The 9,889-nt window shown below is 45.1% G+C and overlaps 1 protein-coding gene across 7 annotated transcripts in view; it reads left to right on the forward strand.

Annotated features, from left to right (window-relative positions):
• The window catches only part of SOX1 (SRY-box transcription factor 1), an 80,916-nt gene extending 71,962 nt beyond the window's left edge, over window positions 1-8,954 (forward strand). For 2 of the 7 annotated variants that reach the window (XR_006355622.1, XR_006355618.1), the window contains 4 exons: window positions 1,522-1,595; window positions 1,844-1,941; window positions 8,073-8,215; window positions 8,636-8,954. The gene's annotated coding sequence lies outside the window, so the exon portion shown is untranslated. Of the gene's footprint in view, window positions 1-757; window positions 1,042-1,521; window positions 1,817-1,843; window positions 1,942-2,785; window positions 2,935-3,200; window positions 4,512-8,072; window positions 8,216-8,635 lie in introns of those variants that run through there. The other 5 variants (XR_006355619.1, XR_006355621.1, XR_006355620.1 and 2 more) reach the window with 5 other exon arrangements.
• Window positions 8,955-9,889: the final 935 nt, after the last annotated feature.

The raw sequence follows: 9,889 nt of genomic DNA on the forward strand, positions 1-9,889 counted from the left end.
ACATACACATGGAGACATGTGTCTGAACATGCATATGTGCATAACTATATTCCTGCATGGTTCTCTCCCCTCCCCCCATGAATGGATGGGGGAGTGGAAGTCACAGAATAGCTGAGGTTAATATTGTTTCACTTTCAGCACTCTGCTCCTTACCTCATCTCATTCTTCCCAGGATGATTACCTTAGCATCCTATATGCACAATTTAAAGGGAATTACCTATTACTTCAATTATTTGTTTCTTATCAACTGATGTTACACTACAAGGATTTGCATTGAAAGGACACAAAGAAAGAGCAAGTCATGGCACATTGCCAAATAAAAGAGTAATGTTCTGGTGAATTTAGCCTAAATAATTTACTGCTATATAAAAGTGGAAAAGTGGAAGGTGAACCCTTTGACCAATAAATCTCCTCTGCATGTGAAACCCTTATCTTGTCCCCTCCAATATATTCCACACTAGGAAGCCATCATCATTGGCTCTGGTTTGTTATTTGTAAACCTTGATCTTCTGCACTCGGTGTCCTAAATATGGATAATTAGCATCAGTTTATCACGCCTGTGCATATTTTCTCTTCTCTCCAAACATGCATGCTTCTATTGGCTGCCATTCTGCCACAGAAGATTATGGAGACAGATTGCAGAGAATGAATGTGCTAAACGAGATTAGGAAGGAATAGAAATAGCAACTTGGCCAATAAATTCCTCGTGAGAGCCTTATCATACAATTACACGTTGACTTGTTTCACACTCTCCCAGCCTCTTAATCCAAGGCCCCCACCAAGAATAAAATTTCACTAATTTCTGAATTACTGCATATCCTCCTGACTTGTCACTGAGAATGGTTAGAAGAAGCAATCCTGTTGAAAACAGCATGTCGAACTTTACAGCTAAAAAGGCAAGTTTTAAAAAAACTTTAAATGTTGAAATATGTGTCAGAGATGTTTATAGATTTTAAGGGAAGATGCAACAGTTTGAGGCATCTGAAAAATGAAAGCACAGAGATTTTCTGTTCCCCTTTCATTTCCAAATTCTCTAATTTTGTTATGTTGGGTGACTGGCAAGATTGTCCAGAAACTGTAATTGGTGCCTTAATTCTGTACTGCTTAATATCATACCTGGACTGTTGACCTACCTGCAATTATTATTATTATTATTATTATTATTATTATTCAATAGTGATAGTGAACCTGTGTGATTTGGAGCAAATCACTTGCCCTCTCTGGACCTTGTTACTGTAAAATGAGGGGATGGAACTACATGATCTCTAAGGTTCCTTAGAACTCTAAAGTTCTGTGGTTCTTATTCTATATACATAACTATGTAAATAATTAGAAAAACTTGCTCTGTTTGCCTTATGGATGAGTGTAGCCAAGGATTCCTTGGGATGGTAAACTAGGGAAGGGATGTCATGTAACCTATACAAAGGAAACTCTTCTTGTTCATTGTGGCCTATTTATCATTATTCTTGCCCAGGCTTGATAATAAGTTAGGCATTTAAAGAGACGCATTAACTCTTTCAGGCCACTAGGGGACCATTTAGCACAATGCCCAGTGATGCATTACTGCACACCCACAGGATGAATGGCATCTTGCTGTGAGTAAACACTGCAGGATTGGGGGATGCTTGTGTCCATTGGAAGGGATGGAAATCCTGGTGAAATCTTCAAAATGATAAATTTGCACTTGAAAAAAATAGCAGGACAGGCACTCTGGGGAGGAAGGGAAGGAGGGAGGTTGGGGAGGGACTGGATAGTTAGCTCACTAAACAGGCCACATCAGCTATAAAATAGGATTTCTCAAGAATGTTGAATCATAATGCTGTCTTTCCTTCTTTATTTGAAGTGATGGTCCTCAGAAACCACAGAGGAAAATGGTCAATAAAACATTAAGTAAAAGAAGGATATACTCCCCAAGACCTCTTTGACTTTGGACTTTAAAGGGTAATTAACAACTTTTTATATTGCTCTAAATTGAGAAAACTTATGTTGAGGCTTTGAGAAGCTTCTAGGTGGTCTTAGGCTGTTTAATGAGTGTACCCTCTTTCTTAGAGAAATTCCTTTCTTTCCTAAAGAAAAAGCCAAGTTGGGGGGAAAACACCTTCCCTCACTTTATATGCATGAAGAGAAAGTCAGGAGTGATGAGAAGTAAAAGTAGGTCCCACTGGGTAAATAGACCACTTTGTGGAAGGTAGCTATCCCAAGGGCAAGAGACACCATTGTTGTATAAAATAACAAGTAAAGTTGATTCCTGCCTGGGACCAAAGCCATGAGAACATGGGCTGTTAGTAGTTTGAGAGTCAACTCTCCAAAGGTTATGCCAATTTTTAAAATGCCATTTGGCCAGAAGAACACAATGTGGGGCTTTTGTCTTCTTTCCTGTGTCCACTTCTCTTACTGTCATCATGAACTAGTATGTAGGGATATATAGAAATGTTGGCAGGCTGAGCATCTGATTAAGAGGATGGGACTGGGTTGACTTTCAATCATAGGCTTATTTCAGCACACACACACACACACACACACACACACACACATCTATCCTATCTGTTTGAATCATCTTTTTTTCCTCTCAATAATATGATTGCCTTACATTTGAATTGTGTTTTATGCTTTTCAAACTGTTTTCATAGCCATTAGCCCATTTGATCTTGGCAACAGCCCTATGAAGTTAAGGATAAGTCAGGAAAAAAGCACCATTATTCCCATTTTCCAGATACTAAAACTGAGGCTCGGATAAGTTAAGTGGCAAAACCATGATTCAAAATTCGATTTCTTGACCCACAAGGCCAGTCTTTCGACTGTCTCTCTTGGCAAGGAATGCATATCCTGTGTGGCATCTGGAAGACACGTTCAACCTTCAGAAATGTAATGGGGCCTGAGGCCCTTGGCACACATCTAGAACCAGCACCAGAACCTCCTGGCCTAGTTGATAAGGTACACACCCTGGGGAAGTGGAGGAGAAGGAAGAGGGATAGAAGGAAGGACAAAAAAATGTGAAAGCATATGAAGTGATATTAATAATTGGCCCCTTCTTTTCCCTACCCCCTCCCCACCCTCCACCCCATCCCACCCCCACCCCTTTTTGTATATTTCCTGAATTGGTGAGCTTCGTCTGGGGGGAGCCGTTTGCCATTAATCTGGGAACAAACTGCTAACCTCGGTGACTGGTATTTTAGCTTTTCTTTTCTCACTTTTCTTAGTGTGGGGAAAGCAGTAAAGCTTGTGTGGACTGATTGTGAGGGGCTCTGCTGGAATTTGGCAGCGCGAAGGCTTGGAGAGCAGCCCCATGCTGGCTCCTATTCACCGGGCCAGTATTCCTCGAGCTTTGGAAGTTTCACTCAGCCGTGCACTCAATGGCTTCACAAAGCTGATTACAAGCTTCAGCGCATTCCTGAAGGAGCCAAAAGCGACGCAGGTGCAAACGAGCCGAGGGAGCCCCTTATCCCGGTGACAGAATGGGACAAGCTGGGAAAGGCTTGGACCACACAAATCCAAGGCTCACCAGGCAGCAGAAAGCCTGTCTTGGGAACCGGGGGTCATTATCCGCTCTATTCAGCGGGGACCCAGCGGCGGCGGCGGCGGCGGCGGTGGCTGCTGCTGCAGGGGCTGTGGCGGTAGCGGCGGCACACAGATCACTGGGGACAGCTCCAGGGTGCTGGGGAGGCCCTGCCTGAGAGAACACAGGCTTCCAACGGCGGAGAAGAGCCCTCGGCCCTGCTGCAGGACTGGGAGCTTTGAGGATCTTCGAGTTTGCCCTATTCTACTAAAATCTTCAGATTAAATATACGTACATGGAAAAGCGGTCGCAATAGTACTACAAACGTTAGGACTAGGATAGACAAGGCTAACGGCCTTTCTTCCAACCAGTTCCTCCCAAAATACAGAAAGGGCAAACCGAAATTCTTTCCCTCTCTGAGCCCCTCTGAGCTGAATTCTTATGCCCCCTTCCCCACTCTTGGAGCCCCCACTCTCCGCCTCCAGGCCACTTCAAGCATCTATCACGGGAGTATTTCAAGAATCCCAAATGTTTGCCCCTAGAGAGACCCCAGTTCTCCCATCTCCCACCTACTTCCCCCCGCCCCCCCCCCAATTGTAGAGCGTTTGAAAGTGGGTGCTACCAAGGGGGGAACTTAAGGTCCTGGTTCCTTTATACGAGATGGAAAAAGACGAGTTTACTCCCAAGAGTAATCCAGAGACTATTTTCATGCCTAAATCTAGGGGCACTAAGAGCCCGCCCTGGGTGCATTTCCGTCTTAACGGTCCAGGAGCAGGAGCCCCACGTTAGTTTGTGTGCCGAAACATTTCACTGAGGCAAGTTTCCTGCTTGCCTGATCTTTATTCCTGAGCTGTCCTGTTCTAGTGGGAGAGAAGAGCCGCGGGTCACCTCGCTCTGTAATTAATTACGGCCCTTAGCCGCTACCAATGACTGAGGAATCTGCGTTTCCTGGGGGTGGGGAGAGCGGGCGGGGGAAGAGATAGGAATAGAGACAGAAACAGAGGGGGAGAGAGAAAGAGAGAAAGGAAGGAAAGGAGGAGGAGTTGGGGAGGGGAGGAGAGGGAAGTATAAAAAGGGCTTTTCAGAGAGATGGTAGGATGGGAGAGGCAAGAGAGGAGAAATGGGGGGGTAAGATGAACAGAAGAGGAGGGGAGTTGGACTTTGAGTTACAACACCACTTATCGAGGCAATTTCAGTTTTACCACTTTTCTACAAGAGTAGAAAGAGGTTCGGACTTCTCTTGTCCCTTAATACATTCATACACTGTGGGGGGGAAAAACAGATTTCATTTCTCTGGGATGCCCGCTCCTTAACCTTGGCGCCCTATGGCCCCGAACCACTGCGTGGGTAGCCTATCATTCCCCACACGCTCCGCGCCCTCCGCGCCTCCGGCTGCGCTCGGCCTCAAAGGGCCAGCCGGGTAGGTGTCCCTGTTCATTCCGTGCGGTAGGAATGACTGCGCAGCAGTCCAGCTACCACCGCCTCTGCGCCCACTTTAGGGACTTTCTCCCACTCCCGCCTCCGGACCCCAGTTCCTTGCCCCCTGCAGCCTCCTTTCTTCTCCGAGAAGCGCCTTCAGCATTTGCTGCGGAGGCGGGAGCTATGTAAATTGTCCTTGCCTCCAAACCCACCCTCTCTTAACATTCTTTTTGGTTTGTTTTTTAATTCCTCCATGGGCTCTCGTAAGGTCTGGTCTTCCTTAGTTGGGTGCTGAACTCTAGGTCCAGGCGGCCGGCCCAGGCGGAGGCGACAGCGGGGGTGAAGGAGCCGCCCGGGAGCCGGGTCGCCCGCGCGCGTCGCCGCTTTGGCTGGCAGGAAGGTGCGGCTCGTTCTGATGTTCTTTTGTCTGATAACTAATTCAAGTTAATGCGATCTTTATGTAAAGCTAACAGCGGATAATTGTCTATTTTCTCGCCAACAATCTCCATCACAATCACTTATCTGGAAACCTGCGGTTGTATTAATCGTTATATTCCTCCCCCCCCATCCCCCCACCCCCCAGATAAGCGTCTCTCCAGTCACCAGTAAACACAGGAGGGAATTTAAACGAATTCCTGGTGCTCCGAAGTTGCTTGGTGCGGTGTCGGTCCCACCCATAGACGGGGGAGGGGGTGAGAGGACAAACAGGAACCCGTTGCTAACTCTGTGGTGTTTTGGATAGGTTTTATTATGGGTGGATGGGTGGGTGGAACGGACTAGGCGGGCAGAGAGAAAGAATGAAGATGGAGAGAGCAGTGGCACCGAGTGAGGGGTGGTAGACTCAGCAGTACCCCAAGTGTGGTGGAGACAGCTCGAGGTCTCTGAGGGTGCGCTCTGTGCGCAGGAAGCGCACCCTTAATGTCCCAGGCTCCTGGGAGATTGTGGCGCTAAATGATATAAATCGGTGCTTTCAAACCCTCAGGCAAGAAACTGCCAAACCGTTTTGTAAATCAGAGAAATGTATAAACAAGGTGCAATTGAGTAATTTACACTCTCCTTCCCTCTTCCTTCGCTTCCCCACCTCCACTCCCACCAAGCTCACGTACCACCCTGATCTCCTTAGCCTCCTCCTTACCCTTTCAGGGAAGAGGTTCAGTATTAACAACTTATTGGCAATATTTACACTAAACAATGATGGAAATCCCTAGGGAAAGAAAACATTGGCTGTGGAAATACGTTTCAGTGTTCCAACCACCATCAGTGCTGTTAGTTAGGTGGAAAGAAATCATAGCAAATGGTACTGAAACCTCTCCGGGGAAAAGGTACTTGTATTGCAAAGATTTTGTCTTTTTGAGATGAAGTCAAAACATCAATGTCAAATGAAAATCATTTTAGTGGTGTGTGTGTGTGTGTGTGTGTGTGTGTGTGTGTGTGTGTTACGTGAATGTCTGCAACGAGGGTGAAACATGATTTAATTTGGAAACCAGGTACAATGCTTGGTTGCTAACTTGGGGGTGAAGGAGTTTTTGATTCAGCCTTCTCTTCCTCGAAACTCGGATTTGCCACACGAGTGAACAAGATTCCCTCGTTTAAAATCACGTTTCCGGAAAATAACAAATTCAGCATCAATTCGTCACACATCTCCTTGGTCCCAGGGAAAGAAAGCATTACACATGGGTCTCCATGTCCATAGTTTAACTTAAAAAAAAAAAACTTCTAAAAGTGAACGAGTGAAACTAAATAAAACAGTCCCAACGCTGATTTTAGTTTGAAGTGGGAACAAAAACCGCCTCCCTCAATTCGGGAGATCGTGGATGCCTATTGAAATACACAGTTTCTGGATCTGCCCATTAGCAACTGATGAGGTCTTTATAAACAAACACGCAAACAGACACTGAAACTGAATAAACTGTATGGCTGATTCTTGTCCCATTCGCGCCGGAGTTCCCAGGGCTCCTTTTTCTTAAGGCTTTCGAGAATCATCCCACTTCATCTCTCACCTGAATCTTGTCATCTCTGCCATCTTGAAGTGATCTGTGAACAATGCTGGTCCCTCGGACAGACCAAGCTGGTCAATCAGGCAGAACAGACTATGCAAATGGAGTGGAAAGGCGAAGCGCTGGAGAACAGTGGCTCCCATTGTCTTGGGCATTTCAAAGCGCAGAGCAGCTGCAGCAGACTTGTCGTCTCGGACCTTTGGTTGCCACACTAATGTCATCATTGCAAAACATCAGATTTGGAAAACTATACATTCTGAATGCATTAGCAGGCTCCTCTGCAAAGATTTCACTTCTCCGTGACATGTTTCGGAGTCACAGATCTCCTTGTGTTGATAGGGGGTAGAGAAAGAGGATAAGGAAGAGGGTGAGGGGGAACCGGGAGCAGGACTGGAGAGGAAAGAACAGTTTGAAAGCTACAATAGCTGATCGATTCATAGTTTCCTTTTCTGATGCATTCATATACTTTTTAAACCTTCCTAGTCGCTCTGGGCTTGGACGCCTAGCTCAGAGACACAGCCTTCATCTTTCAAGATTAAAATCAAGTTTAGTGGGGCTGTTGCATCTGGTGCTTTCACATTTTTTCAGGAGTTTTCCGATTTAACTTTGAGGCTCCGTAATGGGCTAACCTGGGTTAGACTTTCACTCAAAAGTTGATTGTCGGTACATTTTTTTTTAAACGTACAGAATGAAGGGTGAGGGTAAAATGTTAGGCACTAGACTGAACTGAATGCAGTGGTTTTTTATAATTATGTGCTGGCGTTAGCACCTCTCCACAGTCAATTATTTTAAAAGACTAACTTGTGAAACTGTCCTTAATATACACGAAAGGCTTATTTAAGACAATGATCAGCAACACTACGTAGAGAGCCCACTAGTTTTTACTAGGAAATAAAACTATGTCTTAACGGAGTGATGTTCAATTGAATTATTAATTAATTAATTGCTCTCCTTTGACTTCTCAGATGACCGAATTAATTTTAATCCTCTCCTCCCCTCCTCTTCCCTCCCCTTTTCTTCTTTCCTCTCTTCTTTTCTCTCCATTCAATTCATCACTGTGTTCTTTGCTTTTCAACCTCCCCCCCCCCAACCCTTTCCCCTTTCTCCCTACGTGGAACTCTTACAATTAAAAATAATCTCCCTCCTTTCCCCGCTCCAAGGAGTCAGAAACACCGAGAAACCTGTTGCTGAGATCTCATCTACTGACTTGTCTGGAGAGCTCCACGTCTTATCCAATAGCTGTGATCAAGACGGGGGAAGGGAATAAAACGTGTGGACTTCCAACTTCTGGCTAGAACAGAAGGTTGCAGGTGGTGGGTGTGAGGGGAGAGAGAGAGAGAGAGAGAGAGAGAGAGAGAGAGAGAGAGAGAGAGAGAGAGAGAGAGAGAGAGAGAGAGAGAGAGAGAGAGAGAGAGAAATTTCTGGGCAGTTGACTTTCTCGGGACCCTGACTGTTGCACACCCTGAACCTTCGAATAGTTCATATCATGTACCAGGGATCACGTGGCCGTGGTCTTGGGCTGGTTTTTGGTAAATAGAGGGGGCAGTTTTTCTCTCATCCACTTTTCATTTGGCCCCTAGGATATTTATTTCTGGGAGTGAATAAAAATGATGACTGAGTGAAAGAGGAAGGTAGCCTTACTCAACTATGACAATATTTTCTGTGTCATTTCCTCGCCACCATAAAATAAATTGAGTTCCTCTTATTTTTTTTTTTAAATTAGGGTAAAATCCAACCGGATTCTCCAGGCTACCAATAAAGAATCTATTGGGGATAGTTAAAAGCAGAATACCTTGACCAATGAAAACTATTTCCGGTGTAATGAGAAGTGGCTGAGCCGAGTGTAAATGGTGGGGCACACGCTTGAATTCTGCCCGGGACCTCCCAGGACCACCTGGGAGCCTCATTGATTCTAAGGCAACGACGCTAAATTTTCTGCGGAAATAATTTCTATTCCAACTATCTGTGTCTATGTCTGTCAAACGACCAATACCCTCCTATTCTTACTCCACTCAAGGGGAGCAGGATTGGGGGCTGAGGAATCTCATTGCTATAGAGAGAAAAATAAATGAAGAAAACGAAATTGGCGACCTGTGTCTGTTGTGATTTTTAATAAGGAGGGCAGGGCAGAACCAGGATTGGGAAATGGTGGCAAATGACCCAAAGTTTAAATAATTTTTTTTTCAGAAAAAAGGAAAATTTATTTTACATTGTACAAGGGGTATGCTTAATTTGGTGGATCCCATAGGTAGGCTGCATCCGTTCCCACCTTAAGAAGGACCAGTTTAGAGAAAGATGTTTATCTGCTTGGAAAGAAATAATGCACTACGGTGGTTGTTTTTCTTCATCTCACTCAGCTTTCAGCCCTGGTATCTCAGGCCAAAATCTCTTCGATATTTCCCTTTACCATAACACCTCTCCAAAACATTTTTTCTCTCTCGACTGAGCTGGCAGCCCATAAAAATACATAGAAATGGGTAAAGGCAAAGCTCTTTCCCTTGAAAACCTTGAGCTGCTCTGGCGATAGGGGAGAACAGGGCTAACAAAGGGAATAATAATAAGCAATTCGTATTTACATAGAACTTTTAACATGCACAAAGTGCTCTTCTCTCAACAATTCTATGAATAAGTGAGCTCTTGGGCCAGTCTTAGCCTCTCCCAACCTCAACTTCCTAACCTATATGAAGTAAGCTGGTTGAACTACATTTTCTCAGAAGTCTTTCCCATTTCTAAATCAACACTTTCTTCCCTCACCAAATGATAGTCACTTGGAATGTTCAAGTATTCCCTCACTCCCATCTCTCTCCATTCTCCATAGAGAGAGTAGGAAGGGGCCATGAATTCACCAGGGTTCAAGTTGAACCAATGTTTTTTTTCCAGAGTACTTGGATCCTGGACCCCTTGCATACGCCTAGACTGCCCCCTCCCCTGTTTCCTCGCTTTCCTAGAAATGTATCCCCCACCTCTGCTTCTACAC

Source organism: Dromiciops gliroides, chromosome 3, assembly GCF_019393635.1.
Source record: "Dromiciops gliroides isolate mDroGli1 chromosome 3, mDroGli1.pri, whole genome shotgun sequence".
NCBI classification, from domain to species: domain Eukaryota; kingdom Metazoa; phylum Chordata; class Mammalia; order Microbiotheria; family Microbiotheriidae; genus Dromiciops; species Dromiciops gliroides.